Here is a 21274-nt window from a genome sequence, read left to right as displayed (position 1 = left end):
CACTTCAGAGAGCATTTATAGTGAACTACACCACTCCTGTTATCCCCAAATATAAATAAATACAATACAATACAATACAATACAATACAATACAATACAACACAATACAATACAATAACAAAGATAGTGCTACTTTGTCTCTCTCTATTATTGACAGTGAATAAAGAAATGGAAAAATAGGCATATGAACCGCGTACAGCATATCCAAACACGTTTTTGTTCACCATAAATTTGAGTCTCCTGCGTTGGAATTTGACGAGCTAGCGACTCGACTAAGCACGAGTAAATGTAATTTAAACTACATTAGATGAGGTTAGATTTAGCAAGCTATCTTCATTACTATATGTATAGGCTAAGGGCTATACTACATGAACGTTAAAAATATTGCGTTGACAGGCGTTGGTAACGTGTGAAATATGTATAAATTACACGTTGCGTAGTTGCGTTGACAGGCGTTGGTAACGCGTGAAAAATGTATGAACTACACGTTGCGTTAGGGACGCTGTGTTTCGACAGGAAAGTTTTATACAGTACTGCATTTGAAAATCACCGACAATATTCCGACAAATTTTTTCTCTATTACAAAATGTCAATAAAAAGTTTTGATGATCTTTTGAATTTAATTTCTCATAAAATTAGGAAAACTGATACTGTAATGAGGAAATCAATTCATCCTGTCGAAACGCTGGTTGTAATATTAAGGTAAGTAATAAAATTTGCTTAATTTGTAATGATTATATTTTTATTTTATGCATAATATGTTGAAAATTAAGAACATTACAAGCTGCAGAAAATGATTATATTTTTATTTTATGCATAATATGTTGAAAATTAAGAACATTACAAGCTGCAGAAATCAGTACTGACTGAAATTAACAATGAATTCAGAATCATTTGAACCATCGGCAATAACACTCAACGGCGACATCTGACAATTGGGACATTCTTGATGTTGCCCGTTGCTCGACAAGCGGGTTTCTGAACACTTCAGAAACTTTGAAACGGGCTTAAATTGCAAGCTCTGGAGGTAAATTGTCCATGATTTTGACAAATGATAATAGGAAAGCTTTGTTTCCATCCTTATCATTCTCTCTATCTTGTCTTTGTATGGCCACTCTCTCTGATAATATATTTGTAATATCTCTTGTTGCAGTTACTAGAATATTTTCAGATTCTTTTCTTCCTTTCCCTTTCGAGCGAAGAGATGGTCCCGATTTTGTTTGGGTATCGTTTACATTACTCTCATGACCCGAAGTAGCCTGAGAAATAATACCATCCAGTATGTCTTCTTGTTTAGGTGGAGGTATATTCGAAATGGTTTCATTTTCACCAAGAGTAAGTAGTAAAAACTGCATTTGCTTGACAATATCCAGTCTGTTGTTGACGTTGCGTTGGGACGCACATGTAGTATGAATACGTTTGCAAAAGATGGCGTTGCCAACGCAGACCTCTGCGTTGAAACTTCCCAACGTCGAATCAACGCAACCAGACGCAGCATTTTTAACGCTTGTGTAGTATAGTCATGCAATTATACAAGCGATTATATTACCAAAAACCAAGTTCCTATAAAAGAGCTACCATACAAGGAATCTATTTGCCACACCGTTAAACATTATCATGTCGTAGCTCCTATGATAGTAAATCAAACGCACTGTAAAGGCCTCCCACACCGACGCGAAATATTCGCACAGGTGGCGAATGTTTCGCTTCGCAAAGTTGCCACTGTCTCAGTGTACATTGCGGTATATGAGTGTCCCCTCACCGACGCGAAAGTATCGCCGGACGGCTGCGAATCTGCAGCGTTGAAATTTAGATTCGCCGCCTGCGCGGTTTTTTTCGCTGCCGCCGCGAATTTTTTTTATAGTTTTCTGTGAGAAATTGTAAGGAAACATGCAGTTTTATACGATTTATTCTAGAGGATTACAAGTAAGTAAGGAAAAAGGGCAATATGAGATGCAATCCAATTGGAATTTAATGAAAGTGGTAAGTTATTCACATCTTTAACATATCTTAAGAGAAAAATTCTAGCCTACATACGGCCTGTCTATAAGGAATGATTTCATATTCGCATCTTATTGCCTTTTATCAGTCCTTCAGAATATCATAGCATTGCTTAGTACAGAAATATATTTCTAGAGAACCTACCTATATGAACTTTGCGTCATTTAACATCTTACTATGGTTTAGTAGTTCAAAGTTAATAATTTTCTTAGTTTATGAAAGGTTTCATTCTTAAAAGCAAACGTATAAGCCTATATTTATTAGCAATTTTGTCAAAACTAATCTCATTCATATTTTATTCCTATGAAATACTCTAGGAACTTTTGTATTAGCTAGTACAGAAGAGTTGTTTCAATAAACATAAATAGGCCTATTAATTGTTTTCATTAAACCTTACGAATTCGCGCTGTATCTCCTAACATTAGTACTCGCGTTTGGTGTCACTACAACTCAATGAATAATAATCAATGTTTTGGACTTAGGCTAATATTTTTATTTTATTATGCGATATTTGTCTACATAATGTTAAAATAACCGACTTGCAATAATTTTTAAATATTAAATACAATATTATAGGATTGTTGTTTAGTCAATTTTCCGAAGAAAAGTCTGAACCTCACAAATGATACCAAGAAGGCACCACTTATGAGGCAACTAGGCCAGGAGATAATGGAGTAGGGTGGCCAGTTCCTTTCCCCCTCCATTTCATACATCGCCTAAGAAATAGCAAAAATCTACACCTAGCAGATACTGCTTCATACTTACACTTACACATAAACAGGATAATTTTATTAATTATACGCGAATATCATTACTCGTGGGACAAATCCCTCTCAGATTTTAGACTTAGCATCATCTCTTGTCTTCCTTCTCATAATGGACGCATTATAACAGAATCAAAGAAAAGGTAGAAAAGACGAGACGAAGTAGAGTCTCTTCTGTTTTCGAGATTTTGTTACGCACTTAACACACGTGTATTTTAAACTATTTTTGCACGATCATATATTTAGAACTGCAAATACTGTATGAATTTTATGATACTTTTTGCGTTGAGAGCGCATTTTAGTGAATGTACCATTATACATTCAAGGGAGTATCAGTTTGCTAAAAAGTTTAATAAAAGTCAGTATGGTTTTCTTTTTGTATCTAATGATAAAAAAAACATGAAAAAATATGTTATTGAGGGTATTTAGACGCGTTATTTTACATTATAATAGAAACGCGGACAATTAAAATATAATAATTGTTTTCAAATGTGAATGTATTGATTTCACGACACTAAAATGGTTTATATCGTGTTAGGAGTTTGTTGAACGTACTCTCATAAATTTCTAGAAAATTGCTAAATGACCGAGAATCTTCCAATGTCATCTCTCTGAGTAAAGGTAAAAGGTAAAGGTATCTCTCTGAGTAGGAATAAAAAATATATTACCAACAAAGGATCTTTTATTTCATTTCACTATTTTCAATTATTTATATGTCCTGGGATGGTAATTCACGTTATGAGGGATTCTCTGAATATTCGTTTCATAGGTAGGCCTAATTTATCTTTTCAGATATTCAGATATCTTTAACTTCTTGTTTCTGATGCACTTTTGTATTTTTCTACGTGGACTTCACTTTCTCACCCGCACTTCTTTCTTTTTTCTATGTATTCTCTCCTCCAGAGCTCTTAAGTTCTTTGACAACGTTTGCAACCGCAAGCAGGCTAAATACTAGGTATCATCGTTCGCCATTTTGATTCTTTTCTTTTAATAATTTAATTAAATGTATTCTAATATTTCAGTTACATTTATTTTAATATTGTAACTACATTTATTTTAATATTGTGATTACATTTATTTTTAATTGCATTATTTATATTTTAATTACATTTATTTTAATATTTATTGTTACATTTCAAAACACATACAAGTAATTAAAACAATTTAAGCGATGGAAGTATTTTGTAAGCGGATTTGAAATCAGAGCAAAGATTTCTGTATTAGTAGACAAGAGGTTGTCTTGAGTTCTTCGCCAAGTAAAAAATACTCTTTTCTTTAAATCGCCGTAACTTGAAAACCAGTAAAGATTTTGAATAGCGGCAACTTTTAAAAGTAATTTCCATTCTTTCTCAACATTTCATACGCTTTGACCCCCCCATCTAACGTGAAAAATAAAAAAGTTTACCGCTAACGACTTCTGAAGGTCTAAATATCTATTTTGAACAGATCACTTCCAAATTAGTATCTTTTTTTTTTCTCCCGCGTTTTGAAAACAATTTTGACTTCAAAATTTGTTCCATGCTTTCCTCAGACATTGACCTGCCAATCATAAAAATAACAGTGCCATTGGTTGACGATCATAGGAGCTATAAGATATTCCTCTGCATACGCGAAATTTGGTGTCCGTCAGCGCTGCGAATATTTCGCGTCGTTGTGGGGTAATGTGCGAATTTCGTTGCCGCTATATACGCGAAATATTCGTCGCCGCCACGGCTGTGAATATTTCGCGTTGGTGTGGGGAGGCCTTAATTCAGCAAATAATTGTGCGGCAAATAACGTCTTCGTGTGCTTTCTGCGAACGCAAACGAAAGAGCCAAAATGGCGGGCGATTATATTAAGTATTTATCAAAGAGTTTGTAATATTACAAACTCTTTGGTATTTATTGAGCCTTAAGAAATGAAAACGTCTTCCTCAGCGAATCACAAGGCGCACACCTTTAAATGTAGCCGACCTGCAACGCGATTGGCTGCCGGAAATTAGAGCGGCGGGACTATAAATGTAATTATTATGAAAGTCGTCATATTTTCTTTCTGGAATTACGATCTATTTCCACTAGATGGCTACCGACACCAGCAGCAGGGCCGGCAATAGATGCAAACGAAATTATACTGAATGTAAGGAATGTTACTACAGGTGTGTAGTATTATGTGACAGGTTAGGTTAGATTAAGTGTATAGTATGTGACAGGCTAGATTAGGTTTGATTAAGTGTGTAGTATTATGAGAGAGATTAGGTTAGGTTTGATCAAGTGTGCAGTATTATTACTATGTTCGCTACACTGAAACCCACTGTTACATTAACGAAATATGGCCATATTCTTCATTCACTCACGACGATTTTCGTATATATAGGGCAGGTTGGATGGGCTTACTGCTCTCCCAGTGTTGACATCAATTTCTACTAATCAATACTATAAATCCAAGGCATTTTCAAGGTATTTTGTCAAGTTCCTATAGTGGCTGGGACACACTTCCAACTGGTAAGCCTAAATCTTGTATTTTAAATAAAAAACTATATTAATTTATCCCATCTCCGTGAAGCTAATGTTTGGTTACTGTTAATATCACTTGCATTGGAAAATTAACGACATTTGTTTGAACAAAGACCGCGAAGGTTCCTCCCAATGCCCCAGTCAAGCTAACTTTGTTACAGACACATTTCAACGGAAAAGTCCCTAATCACCGCATACAGTGGCAGACGAAGACGCGTCTACGTATATTCGGTGCAGCGAGCGTGGGAAAATGTATAAAAGTTTGTGGTGGGAAAAATATTGTTGCGCTGTGTCGATTACAAAAAAAATATATATATATATATATTTGATCCCTTATTCTTTTTTTCTTTCGTTATTCTTTCGGTCGTTCATTTTTATCTCGTTTCGATTTGCTCGTGTCTCCTTCTCTCCCTTTGCTTCACTCTTTTTCTCCTCCCATTTTTTTTTAAATTTTTTTGCTTTGCTCGTATATTTTTTTTCAATTTTGTTTTGCTAGCTTTTTTTATTTTTGCTTCGCTTGTTTTTTATTTTGTTTCGTCGTTTTTTTAAATTCAATTTCGATCGTTTTTAATTTTGTTTCGTCGTTTTTTTTAATTTCACTTCGATCGTTTTTTATTTTGTTTCGTGGTTTTTTTAATTTCACTTCGATCGTTTTTTATTGTATTTCGACTTTTTTTAAATTTCACTTCGATTGTTTTTTTATTTTCTTTCGTCGTTTTTTTTAATTTCACTTCGATCGTTTTTTATTTTGTTTCGTCGTTTTTTTATTTTCACTTCGATCGTTTTTTATTTTGTTTCGTCGTTTTTTTAATTTCACTTCGATCGTCTTTTATTTTGTTTCGTCGTTTTTTAATATTTAGGGGCATACTTCGCTCGTTTTTCTTTCTTCCAATTTTGTGTCACTCATTCTCCTTTCTTTAATTTTTTCTGAGAGCGTTCCTATTTCTCCCATCTCAGTTTGCTTGTTTCTCTTCTTTTTTTTTTTTGGTTAGATTGTTTTTTCTACTCTTGTTTCTTTATGTTTACTTCTTAATTCCTGCCTTCCTTCCTCTCTCTCTCTCTCTCTCTCTCTCTTGCTATAAAGTATACTGTATAGTTGTGACGCACGAAATACATTATCACTACTCTCATTTGATTTGTTCCATTTCCCTTAATTTGCGCCGTTATCAGCTGTCACATTTGATAGGAAGAAAGAAGCTGATAGGCAAAATGATAAGTGAGTTGCAGTATCAGTTAAAGGTTTAGAGATTGTGAATGCTGATCACAGCGTAGTCCTACATCTTCTTCAGTGAGTATTACTGTCTAGGAAGGTCTCTTTAATATAATTGAAATTGTATTTTACATTGCAGCTTTAATTCATTCATGTATGTACAGTCCACGTCACCGTTTTTGACGTGTGAAATAAGTAATGGGACCGTTAAGTGAGAGTGTTTTACATTTGTCGCAATCTGACAACTGTGTTTGGCAAATGGCTGATGTGACGTGTATAGGAAGTGATACCATTCTCAACTGCACTAGCAACATGCTCACAAACTGGGTACTATATATCTAGGACACACGCCAAAAACGCTGGCGCCAGCTATAATTCAAGAAATGTAAAATATATAATAAACAAGCAGTCGTACATTTTTCAAGTTAGCATGGATGCACTCTGCTTGCAGCCTAAATATTTTACTGATAGAGCAGTTGTCAAACTCGGTAGCGTCAATAAGTTGAGCAAGTTTTGAAGTGCAATGATGTCTTGTATTTCAACCCTTAAATATTAGGGTCTGTGGTGAAATGACATATAACAGTGATTATATTTTCGCGACGAATAAACAAATTTAAGGAATGTTATTTCTAATCTGATTACTGAAGGTATATTAGTCCGTAATCCTACATAAAACGTAGTGCCCAGAAAATATATCAAGCCCTTTTGAAAAGATATCTTTCAACATTTTATTTTAAGAATGATATTAACCACCGCCATTTTATTTATGAAACGCTTGGAGCATTTTGAGTTCGTATCGCTTTTCAAGAATGGATTATTGTTATGACTAGGGACCGGATTTGTAGATTTTTAAAAAGACCATTTTAGGTTTTTGAAATAGGTGAAATACTTTTTTTTAGGTTTTATGTCCAATCTGTGAAAGGGGTCGAAAAAACTGCCAGATCGTTAAAAATGTATCCTTACAGTTATTCATAAAAAAACAAATATATATTTATTAAGGGAACATGGACCACGAAACTGACCTTTTTCGAGAACTAAATTAATTATCAAAATTTATAATGTTCGAAATTTTTGTTCCTTCCTCTTTAACATTATTAGTAGTTTGAATAAATTTGTATCAATTAAAATTTTACCTAATATAATTTACCTTGCTATAACTAGCCTATATAAATGTCAATTTTCAGTAGAAAAAAATACAGTACACACAACTTTTGAATTAAATTTGTTCAAACTTGATCAAGAATTATTTAAAAAAGTAACAAATAAACAAACAAAACAACATTATTTACTGGTATAGTTCCTGGTTGCAATATATGATCTAATACTTTTCAAAATTCTCGACTGAGAAGTTTTTGCTATTGTCTCTCAAAATACATTTCAAGGGCGAAATAGTTCTTTTGTCAGCACATGACGTCATAGATACAAATTCATCGCTGCAACTGCAGCAGGTACCCACGGTAACTGACAATAAATTGAAGCTTTCCTCTTGGAGAATGGAGCACACATTTTTCATTTTTTTAAACCCTGGATTCCTCTACAATACTTTCTTCAGTTTTAATGTGACAGTTTCACTCACGGGTCCTGGTACTTGTTTCTGTAGAAGCGAGTCAATGACACCAATTGCATCTTTCAGTTGTAGCGACGAATATTTGGAAGGTCACTGAAATGTGCCATGAAGAAAGCAAGGGAGCCATAGATATTGTCATTGCTAAGTATACTGTAGATTTTGCCACAGTTTACTTTATACAGTCACGAAGCTTGGGGTGATTTTTTGCCAACGAGTTGCAATAGTTGCTAGCCGCTTGGAGCGCTGTAACTACTAGGAAGAATAGACTATGTCACTGCCATCGTGATCTAATATAGGCCGAGGCAGGCCATGTGACCCGCTTAACCCGATCACGAAGGGCGGCGTTTCAACCATATAAATTGGAATGCATAAAGAATAACATATATTTCTCTAAAATGTAGTGTTATTGGACTAATAAAATTTAAAACAATGATTAGGGGACACTTCAGACATAATTCCTTGCGAGTTAAGGTGTAATATTATTTTTGGTGTGAAAATTACGTTGTTCGTATGTGTAATATCTACCTTTATTTCGATTAAATATTGCGAAATTCTTGTACATTCATTTATGCAAGATTCAATAATTTTCAGTTGCACCGCACGAATATTTAGGTATGCTGAAATTATAGGTTATGTTTACTGTACCAGTTGCACCTTTCTGTCTAATTTTAGTGGTCTCCAATGCCCTGTCACTACATTATGTATGTTATGTCATATGGATATTATAGTTTATGTTTACTATATTTAACTTATATTCCTATATTCGCAATTATACATTATAATTAAACATAATGTCATGTATGACATCCGTCACATTCTATTTGTCTGTATTTTAATACTACAATTGAGTACTGAATTATTGTATTTATCTACTACCTAAGAGACGAAGTAACACAATCGTAGGTATGTACACTAATTTCATAGGAATGGTATGGTAAATTTTCTGTCTACAATTAAGGAAGGTAGATGTGCTAAATTAAAATCACAATATAAATTCGTTTTTATTGAACCTCAAAATAGCTTCCATTCTAAACTTGAAATGTTGACGCGAACAGATTATGTTAACATGTAAAATTCTCTTCACATTAAAATAACACAGTTTTGTAATTTATTTCTTCAACATATTATGCAACAAGAAGTAAACGGAACTTATGGACAAATTACACTAAATAAAGCTTAGCAATGATAAGCAATAAAGTTATAATATAATATTTCACTGAGATCCATACACTGAAATAGAAAACCCGAACAAACATTACGGCGTGGTCTAGATCGAAAAAGCATTGACTGTGCCGTATTTTGCATTTTTGTGAAAAGCTATGTAAACTATGAAATGTTCGTTATCGGTTGTAATAACTGTAAATGGCTAAAATACAATAATTTGAATAATAATATGGGACAAGGAGACGTTTGTAGTACTATAAATAGTAAGAAAAATAGGTTAGAGTTATCCTTCCGAAAGATCCAGGAAGGTGAGTTTATAGAATATAATATATATATTTATGAAAATAGTATATAAACCTTATGTATTTCATATTTAAATAGCGGAAGGAAGATGTTAATTTTTTCAAAAGAACACGATATCGAATCTGTGATGAGGCGATAGTAGCGATCCTGGTGGTGAGCAACTATCTATGGATGCATATTTCAACTGTCTATGTTTGCATATTTAGTAAGTATTAAGCTTCGTGACTATATAGTAGACTGTGATTTTGCCTTAGGGATTGAGGCAGCCTCCTCCACGTCGAGAATGTTCTTTCCTCTCTCTCTCTCTCTCTCTCTCTCTCCCTCTCTCTCTCACTTTCTCTGTCTCTCTCTCTCTCTCTCTCTGTCTCTCGAAATGTATTGATATTTCTCTCAAAATAAAAAAAAATCAATATTATAGCACAAAAAATACAGGATAACGCTTGTCAATAATTATTTAGGTTTTTTTAGATAGTAAGGTTCAATTTATTTTTCTTGGGTTATTTTACGACGTTTTATCAACATTTTAGGTTATTTAGCGTCTGAATGAGATGAAGGTGATAATGCCGGTGAAATGAGTCCGGGGTCCAGCACCGATAGTTACCCAGCATTTCCTCACAATGGGTTGAGGGGAAACCCCCGGAAAAAGCTCAACCAGATAACTTGCCCCAACCGGGAATCGTACCCGGGCCACCTGGTTTCGCGGCCAGACGCGCTAGCCGTTACTCCACAGGTGTGGACTTAAGTATTCACTATATGACTCATACGATCATGATTCGGGAAAGTATTGAAGAAATTAGGAGTTCAGAAGTAAGGAAAAAATAGGTAAAAGGCTACAAATCCGGTTCCTAGTTATGACTAAAGTAGCTAATATGTACTCCACTTATACACCTTCAGCTGTTTTAAGCTGTTTCTTCAATCTTACCAACATAACCTAGCGTGACATTACGAAAGTTTCACGCTAGTGTACACTAGAACTTTTTACGTTATGTTTTGTTACCTTATGTCAGGTTAGTTTTGGTTTAGGCTTTTCGTATGCCTTGCATATACGAATCTGTGACAGGTTAGGTTAGGTTAGTTTGGACTTTTTGGTATACCTTGCATATACTCAAAATTATTTTAGAATGTGCCCTAAGTTATGTTATGTTATGTTATGTTATGTTAGGTTAGGTTAGGTTAGGTTAGTTTAGCTTAGCTTAGCTTAGAAGACGTCAAGACCCTCTATCCCGGTGGTCTACGAAGAGATTTGGATGACAGCGATTAAGTTCGGGGATTTTAAAGCACTGGGAAAGGCTAGAGATTGATTTTAGTGACGTTGTCAGTAGTGGTCTGTGACGAGATAAGCTACTGGCGGAAATAGAAAACGAAGTCACATTACGATAATTGTGTTATTATTTATTATTTTTCTGTTTTACTATTTTCAATGCTTAAACCATTAATGCAAATTATGCGTATTTCACATAACATCGTATCGTATGTTTTTTATTCCTACATTTCCTTTTTTCACTAGAAACCGCCAAATTATTCACCTCCATTACGACTAGGGTTGCCATTATACGACAAGAGAAATAGTGACAAGTTTTCAGGATTGGTGTTGGATACAGTTTTGAGGAAAAAAATAAATAAAAAATAAATAATATAATAATAATAATAATAATAATAATAATAATAATAATAATAATAATAATGAGAAGAAGAAGAAGAAGAAGAAGAAGAAGAAATGGATGGATAGATGGATGGTTGCATGGATGGATGGATCGAAGGATAGACAGACAGACAGGGAGACAGACAGACAGGGAGACAGACAGACAGACAGACAAACAGCCTATGTACAAAATCTAAAGAATCGAATTTATTTTCTACATGATTAAGGATTTACGACTTATATTTTTCTGACTGTTATATAGTACGTTTCAGCAAGCTCTTATTTTCTTAATATTGTCATAAAATTCACTACAACCGAAGTTTTTCATGTTATAGGCCTACTGTAATAACAAGATTGTTTTAATCGAAGATACTTTTAATCTATTACGCTCACCAGAGCACTGACAATGTGAATGTTTTTTTTACTTTTATTTAACGACGTTGTATCAACTGGGTTATTTAGCGTCGATGGAATTGGTGATAGCGAGATGGTATTTGAGGAGATGAGACCGAGAATTCGCCATAGATTACCTAACATTCGCCTTATGGTTGGGAAAAATATCGGAAAGACCCAACTAGGTAATCAGTCCAAGCTAGAATCAAACCCATGTCCGAGGCACAACTTCGGATCAACAAGGAAACACGATACCGCCTGAGCTACGCCGGTGGCTAACTGAGTGTTGAAGAGAGAAAATCTCCTAGCATTATGGCTAGGAACAGGGTTGCCAGATTGATTTTACCTAAAGTCGCCAAATCTTGGAGCTAGTGTAGCCCAATGTCGCCAATTTTCTACTTTAAAAATAAGTACTCTCAATGTATGCGTTTTTATAATAATATAATATCATTAGTTAATGTCATATTTATGTAACAAATTCTATAAATTTAGTATTTATGGTATACGCTTTGCATTGGTTTTTCCCACTTCTCCAATTTTGCACAACACAAGTCACTGTTATATCCCCTACAAATTAAACCAATCTCAATATTAACACCTTTGAAAAATTAAGTATTTAGGGAGCTTGAATAGAAAGTAAGAGTGCTATTTTTCACGTTGTTAGAAAATTCTCCACAATGCTTCGTCTATAAGTTTCAGTATTGATCAGTTTATTGATCCTCAGATTAAGAAAAAAAATAGCGCAGTAGGCCTACTTCCTGGGGCGAGGAAGAAATAGCGATATGTTTGTTTAAACAAGTCTCAAAGATCGGTGACAAGTTCCGGCGCTCAGTTGTAGCCTGATGTTGAGAATAAATATGAACAACTATAATAAAGTTTTCTTGGATTAAAAAAAACAAGTTCCGGCGTGTCAACAGTGATAAGTCTAATATTTCATGTCAATCATTGGATTGGATTAGCGATGTATCAGAAGTGGACTACTCAATAAAATGAAATTAATAGACTAAACGATAAAGTGATTTTTCCTATGTCGCCCAAATTCCGTAAAATTCCAGGGAAAACTCACCCAAATGGCGTTAGTCGCGATTGTTAAATAATAGGTCGCAAAATCTCTGTTTATGTAGCCCAAATATCGCCCAATCTGGCAACCCTGGCTAGGAATGCTAATATAAATCTGACAATGAGACTAATTTCAGTAGTTCTGAAAACTGTTCGGGGTATTTGCATGATTGAAAACACGATACATACTTTGCACCAACTTGCTTATTATTGTAACTGTAAACTTTATTTCCATCTAATCTTTCTACACATATTGTTACAAGCATACTGACTGGTTAAATAATAAATAATCATTCATCTGATGTCCTGTATTACGAATAAATTTGACAGAATATACACTGTTTCCTTTCTCACTGAGGGATGTCGTCAAAAAGTTATCCATTTAAAACAATTTAAATCTTAAAAATTTACCAGCAATTTCTAACTTGTATACAACATACATTATAAAACTCTGTGGTTTCTGTCTTGAAAGAGTTCACTTCGCAATCTGACAAATTATTAAAAACACTTTTGGACTTAATATAGTGCTTATCTTGATTATTGACAGTGAACCCTAAAATGTTTTGTTTTTTTTTTGCATAATTTTATAGATTTCTGGCGGGAAACTTTCTTTGGCACACAAAATCGGGACAATCCCGATTTTTCGGGACGTATGGCAACTCTAATTACGACGTATTTCTCATTTCAAACATTCCCCCCCCCTCCAAATATATCTCTATAAAATCCATACATTTATAACTCCATCTCCACAAAAAAATCCGTTATAAATTCAACGATTTTCACTTTCAAAATCACCAGAAACTACACAGAGTGCGGCAAAAAATGTAACAACTGTATTTGTATTGATGAATATAATTAGGCCTACTGCTGTCGTGTACAGGGAACAAGTCATTAGCTGATTTGCTGTTGTTTTGTGACTTTCTGTGGGCATGTTGAAAGAAGAGTGCCCCACACCAACACCAACAAGCCTGCAACAGCTTCACAACAACAATGACTCTTAAACCCGAGTCACAAGGGGAAAGTTTACAGGAGTCAAGTGCTTGAAGCCTCTAAACTTGATGCTATATTTGTGATCACACGGAGACAGTAAACTTGAAACCATGCTTGAAAATAAGCGCGCGCTGAATGTTATATTCGTAGTGGTGTTTGAATTCTTGTATTCTGTTATAGTTAATACAAATCAATAGTGAACTGGCATTTTTAGTTTGGTAAAACTGAAGATAGCACCAGCACATATTCAAGCATGAGTGCAGCTAATTGGCGCCTTGTTATTGTATGAATTACAAAATATTCTTGAAAAAAAGGAAAAGAGAACATGGGTTAAGAAATGGATTCGTAGAAGAATTATGCACGGTGCATCTAATATCTTGTTGAAAGAATTAGCTGAAGAAGATCCTGCAGAATACAGGAAACATCTCAGAATGAGTCCTGTTTTAAGGGTTTTTAACTTTTTTCGAACCACTTCTACGTCTATGTTTTTGAAACCTTGTTCCATGAGTTCACTGACTAGTTTCTGGAATAATAATTCCCGTTTCTTTTTATTGAGGTATTCTTTGTCACGTATATTCCATAGAAGTTCATACTTCTCATACACTTCCAAAAACTTTATGATGTCGTTGGAATTCCACTTAGGGGCGCTCATTATTAATAATTATTAATTTACTTCGACAATAGGCCTAAAACTACAAACTTTCTACTTTCCAAGTTGCTACAAGTTCGCATTCACACGCGGGAAGTGGTGGAGTCAAGTTGGTCACGTGACGGGAAAGTGGACACAAAAGTTGTCGGTTCGTCAACTCAAATTCTGCTTGACCGCCAAGTCACAACTTGACTGTCTCGACCATATCACACGGGGAAAGTTGAAGGGAAGTCGACTTGCTCCAAGCACTTGACTCATGTAAACTATCCCCGTGTGAATTAGCCTTTACTGGGGCTGTAACACCGGCCAATATTCCACTATGGCATTGGCGCCAACTTAGGCCTATATGGAATATGTTTTTCATAATGAGGGGAAACATTTTGAACATGTTATTGTCCGATAATATAGCCAATCAGCCGTTCAGACCGATCCTTTTGTTCAGTTGTAGTTTTTTTTGCCGCACTTTGTACATAGGCTAGTCTTTTGAAGGTCATGTATCGTGTTGACCCAGAGTCTCAAACGTCACTCACATGAGGTGTGATATGATATGGACTGCATGAAACTGGAAAAAATATATCCATAGTTCGACATAGTGAAACTATGAAACGTCTTCGGTTCGACGTTAGCGATAGTAAATTTTGCCTGGAGCGCACTCGTACAGGGACGGGTTGCTTTACGTGCTACAAGTGCCATTTGGCTTTACTTACTTCCCAAAGAAGTCACGCTAATTGTAAGGATTTTATCGCCTCGCATTTAATGGCAAGTTTGGTATAGGATTACCGACGGAAGGAATGCGAATCAAACACTGCGATAAGGAAGAGCGGGCGAGAGGAAAGGTCACGAGATAACTTGAATGATATTCGAGAGTACAGTCGGAAGAGAAATGACATCGATAGAATCAGTCGTGCGTTGTGATAGTTACATTACGACTTTAGTTTGTTCCATTGCATGTGAATGCGTGTCTTGTATCGCACGGTATTATTATTTCATTCGTAAACATATGTTGCGCGTTTAATTAGCTTCGAATTTTTCTCTTGCTACGTTCTTTATTTCCACAGCGATGTCCTCCTCTGTTCATCTTCTTGGAACAGACAGTACTTCTATCGGCCCGCACCTCTCCTCCCTCGGCGTGCCTACATACACATGTCAAAACAGATAGCAACGCTACCATTGCTTTTCGGTATTGTAATCGTTTCTTGCTCGAGCTATAACCATTCAACCACAGAAGTCGACATCACATGAGTTAATATAAGTTTGAAAATACTGTACCTTCAAAGACAAGAAAGTGACAGAGGACATGAGTAATTCCTGTGATCGGGTGAAACATCTATACAGGAATACAGGAATAGTGTAGACTGTAATGGAATTACGATAAATAAATACAATTTGCTGTAACATTTAAGTATGTCTAATGAAATGAATGAAGTAAGCTGTGAATGACAGTCAGTGATATAATAATAATAATAATAATAATAATAATAATAATAATAATAATAATAATACTTACAAATGCCTTTAAGGAACCCGCAGTCTCTATCATCATATCCCACCTCCCTCAAATCCATTTTAATATTATCCTCCCATCTACGTCTCGGCCTCCCCAAAGGTCTTTTTCCCTCCGGGCTCCCAACTAACACTCTATATGCATTTCTGGATTCGCCCATCTGAAACGTCTGGATTTAATGTTCCTAATTACGTCAGGTGAAGAATAAAATGCGTGCAGTTCTGTGTTATGTAACTTTCTCCATTCTCCTGTAGCTTCATCCCTTTTAGCCCCAATATTTTCCTAAGAACCTTATTCTCAAAAACCCTCAATCTCTGTTCCTCTCTCAAAGTGAGAGTCCAAGTTTCACAACCATACAGGATAACCGATAATATAACTGTTTTATAAACTCTAACTTTCATATTTTTTGACAGCAGACTAGATGATAAAAGCTTCTCAACCGAATAATAACACGCATTTCCCATATTTATTCTACGTTTAATTTCCTCCCTAATGTAATTTATATTTGTCCAAGATATTTGAATTTTTCCACCTCTTCGAAAGATAATCTCCATTTCTTATACTTCCATCTCGTAGAATATTCTGGTCACGAGACATAATGACATACTTAGTCTTTTCTTAATAATAATAATAATAATAATAATAATAATAATAATAATAATAATAATAATAATAATAATAATAATAATAATCTGCTTAATGGAGTATGGCAATAAATGGGACAGAAATATGGACATTACGATGAAATTTCATGAGCAAATATCTTCCTCATAATGACTCGAATCAGCTTTGTTTATTGCGTGTATTTGTAATTTTAATTATTTTTTCTGTATTTAATTATATTTGGATTTCTATTCCGTAAAGCTAGTCCAGGCACGATGTCTTTGACCACGGGACCATCACTCACAGGTGAATAATAGCAATAACAATATGCACGTGATATTCCCATGTGGTTATTATATACAGTCTGTGACTCAAAAACAGTTCTATACTTGTCCTCTTAACAGTACAATCTGTTTTAATGAATTCATATTCATCATTCACCCATATGAAACCAGTTGTGTGGTCCAATTTACTCAGTCGTTGCCGAGGATCGAACCGAGGTCCACAAGACCAGCGCTCTAGCCACTAGACCACCGTTGCGGCTTAATAATAATAATAATAATAATAATAATAATAATAATAATAATAAAAAATTCGTCCAGATTATGGAACCAGTGTCCACCCAGTACTGTGATGAATTTGGGGAGTTACGATAGGTAGCGAACAAACACGCGGTTCTGAAAACCTGCAGAGTATGTGGACGAGAGTTCAGCAGTCGACTGGTCGGTCTTGGCTGTCGGGCCCATATATTCATGGACTCGCAAGTAATATCAAACTTGTATTAACTTCACATATTCATTATATATGATGTCTCGCCTACTCACTGAATATTACACGACTACTATGAAGTACCCAATGTGTATTATCACCATTTAATACGAGAAAAATTCGTTCCGGACCGGGAATCGAACCCGGGACCTCTCAGCTCTACGCTCTGAGAGGAGTTCAGCCGGCACCGTGGATCGTGTCCCGACATAGCTCAGTTGGAAAGAGCTCTCAGCGCGTAGAGCTGTTCCCGGTGTCGGAACGAATTTTTCTCGAATTAAATGGTTGTATTAACTTGTTACGTATGTATTGTGTACGCGTCCGTTTCATGTCCATGTCAAAGCAGAACCGAATAACATTATGTTTTTAAATACATTGCAATCCCACCATGGTTTATAATAAACTCTTCAAAATAGGTTATGTAGATAATTATGCGGACATCCATTGTGTATAGGAATGGACACGCCAGTTGTTCAGTTTATCGAATATGATGTATAAAACAACGTCGGTGTAATTTTCTTTACAATTTTTTTTAAGTGTAGGTCGAATATTTTTTCACTTCTGGTAGTGTGGAAGAGAAGGCCTCATTGCCTTAACTCTACCAGAATAAATAAATAAATAAATGAATAAATAAATAAATAAATAAATAAATAAATAAATAAATAAATAAATAAATAAATAAATAAATAAATAAATAAATAAATAAATAAATAAATAAATAAGTGAGTAAATAAATAAATAAGTGGATAAATAAATAAATAAGTGAATAAATAAATAAATACATAAATAAATAAATAAATAAATAAATAGGTAAATAAATAAAAGAATAAATAAATAAGTGAATAAGTAACTAAATAAATAAATGAGTAAATAAGTAAATAAGTGGTTAATAAATAAATAAATAAGTGAATAAGTAACTAAATAAATAAATAAGTGAGTAAATAAGTAAATAAATAAATAAATAAGTGGATAAATAAATAAATAAGTGAATAAATAAATAAGTGAATAAATAAATGATAACTAAATGAATAAATAAATAAGTAAATAAATAAGTGAATAAATAAATAAGTAAATAAATAAATAAAGTGAATAAATAAATAAGTGAATAAATAAATAAATAAATAAATAAATAAATAAATAAGTGAATAAATAAATAAGTGAATAAATGAATAAGTGAATAAATATATAAGTAAATAAATGAATAAATCAATAATTAAATAAATAAGTGAATAAACAAATAAGTGAGTAAATAAATAAGTAAAAAATAAGTAAATAAATAAATGAATAAGTGAATAAATAAATAAATAAATATGTATAATTTAATTTTAAAAAGTTGAACGTAACGCACATGATGAAATGTTTTCTTTTCAGTACCTGATCTATAGCTGTTTTAAATTTAGTTAACCCTGGCAGATACTTGGCTAAGAAGTTTATTAATTCATGTAGGCCTAAGTGACGCTATGTAAAGATTCATATTAAATTCATAATCAATTTTATTGACGAGGAAAACTTAGTAAAGACAGATCGTTTTGGTTGTCTATAGGGTAAATTAGGGTCTGTTGGACAGTCGGGCATGTTGGACACTTTGTACTTTAACGTGTTACCTCGCCACTTATGGGCATCACATTCTGCTAGAAGTCAATGACGGAAGTAGCCCCATTCTTGGCTACTTCCGTCATGGACTTCTAGCAGAATGCGATGCCCATAAGTGGCGAGGTAACACGTTAAAGTACAAAGAGTCCAACATGCCCGACTGTCCAACAGACCCTAATTTACCCTAGTTGAGTTTCTGAGAGTTCCGAAAAGTCTAATAAGTTTAATTAAAAATAGAAGCAAAAAGATAAACCCGGGCAACGTCAAACGCTATCAGCTAATAACATACATACATACATACATACATACATACATACATACATACATACATACATACATACATACTTACATACATACATACATACATACATAAGTGTCCTGGCCATGGGCAGGTCTTTGACTGCAAACCCAGCATTCTCCAATCTTTCCTATTTTCTGCCTTTCTCTTTGCCTCCCCGTATGATCCACATATCTTAATGTCATCTATCATCTGATTTCTTCAGTCCCGAACTCTTCTCCCTTTCACCATTCCTTCCAGTGCATCCTTGAGTAGGGAGTTTCTTCTCAGCCAGTGACCCAACCAAATCCTTTTTCTCTTTCTGATCAGTTTCAGCATCATTTTTTCTTCACCCACTCTTTCCAGCACAGCTTCATTTCTTATTCTGTCTGTCCATTTCACACGCTCCATTCTTCTCCATATTCACATTTCAAATGCTTCTATTCGTTTCTCTTCATTTCGTTGTAATGTCCATGTTTTGCTCCATACAATGCCACACTCCACACAAAGCACTTCACTAGTATCTTCCTTAGTTCTTTTTCCGCAGAAGATGCTCTTTTTCTATTAAAAGCTTCCATTGCCATTGCTATCCTCCTTTTGACTACCTTGCTGCAGCTCATGTTAGTGCTTAAGAAGAGTAAAGTGCATAAGATTTGCTGATGATATGGCGTTGTTAGCAGAAGAGGAGATGATACTAAGGTATATGCGACTGGAGCTGAATGACAGCTGTGAGCAATATGGGATGAAGATAAATGCCAAGACGAAGACTATGGTTGTCGCAAGAAAAATAAAGAAGGTAAACTTGCGAATTCTAAATGCGATAGTAGATCAATTCGACAGTTTCAAATACTTGGGGTGTACTATAAGCAGTAACATAAGCTGCTGCCAGGAAGTCAAAAGAAGGATACCAATGGCCAAGGAAGCTTTTAATAGAAAAAAAAAGGAGCATCTTCTGCGGACCTCTGGAAAAGGAACTAAGGAAGAGACTAGTGAAGTGCTTTGTATGGAATGTGGCATTGTATGGGGGAGAAACATGGACATTACGACGAAGTGAAGAGAAGCAACTAGAAGTATTTGAAATGTGGATGTGGAGAAGAATGGAGAGTGTGAAGTGGACAAAGAGAATAGGAAACGAAGCCGTGTTGGAGAGAGTGAGTGAAGAAAGAATGATGCTGAAACTGATCATAAAGAGAAAAAGGAATTTTTTGCGTCACTGGTTGAGGCGAAACTGTCTACTGAAGCATGCATTGGAAGGAATGGTGAGCGGGAGAAGAGTTCGGGGCAGAAGGAGATATCAGATGATAGACAACATTAAGATATATGGATCATATGCGGAGACTACTGTAAGAGGAAGGCAGAAAATAAGAAAGATTTGAGAATCCTGGGTTTGCAGTGAAAGACCTGCCCTTGGGCAAGACACTTATGTATGTAATGAAATTATTATTCATTTTTGTAATTAACCTACATTTAGGTCAAAGTTTCTGGTACGAGTATTATATAGCCTAGATGTAAAGTGACATCAAAAACTTTTTCCTTGCATTTTTAACTATGTCCTGATTGTACCTATGCAGTGTAAAATATTACCATGACAACTAAAACTTATGATTAAGCTTAGCCTGCATGGTAGAGTAAAAAAACAAGGTGCAATAAAAATGTAAGGAAAAACATTTTGATGCCACTGAACCTCACTCCTATATGTCAATATAATAATTATGTAAGTTATTTTTTTTGAAAAATTTAGGGCTTGATAAATGTATTGTGATGTTACAGTCACTATTTTTTCATCCACGAATAACGGTCTGCAGTGTGCTTTTATTCATGAATTTCTTACAATTCTAATAACTTTTTTTGTAACATAAAAATCTTCTGAATATGAGTTCTATTACCCCATAACAGAAAGTATATTATGAAAATAAAAAAAATTGGCAACTCTATTGTACTTCTTCGGAACATTGTACATTTTTAAATTTCACAGGAGAAATATTATCTTTGACAATGTTTTGCAAACGAAATCAACACTGTAATTCGATTAATAATAACTATAATATTCTGCCGTGAGATAGGTATTCAGTTATATGATGATTACACATAGATTTCTTTATTTTGAAATACCGGTATATTAAATATAATCTTATGAAATTATATATTTAGTGTCTACATCAAAGAGAAAATCCTTGCCTGCAATGAAAGCATTACGAAATCTAATATCGCTACAAAATTCTCGGCCACCTACACGAATAACTGATGCTGATCTATCACTGATAGGAACTTATCTTTCCACATCCGTTGATATCACGT

The 21274-nt window shown here is 34.5% G+C and overlaps 1 protein-coding gene across 1 annotated transcript in view; it reads left to right on the top strand.

The window, feature by feature from the left end:
* Positions 1 to 6447: 6447 nt before the first annotated feature.
* Positions 6448 to 21274, top strand: part of LOC138710338 (lysosomal alpha-glucosidase-like) — a 55660-nt gene continuing 40833 nt past the window's right edge. The window contains exon 1 of the mRNA XM_069841152.1: positions 6448 to 6545. The gene's annotated coding sequence lies outside the window, so the exon portion shown is untranslated. The remainder of the gene's footprint in view (positions 6546 to 21274) is intronic.

The sequence above is a fragment of the Periplaneta americana genome, chromosome 12, assembly GCF_040183065.1.
Source record: "Periplaneta americana isolate PAMFEO1 chromosome 12, P.americana_PAMFEO1_priV1, whole genome shotgun sequence".
NCBI lineage: Eukaryota > Metazoa > Arthropoda > Insecta > Blattodea > Blattidae > Periplaneta > Periplaneta americana.
Note: the sequence above shows the minus strand (reverse complement) of the source record. Positions and strands in the feature narration are given on the sequence as shown.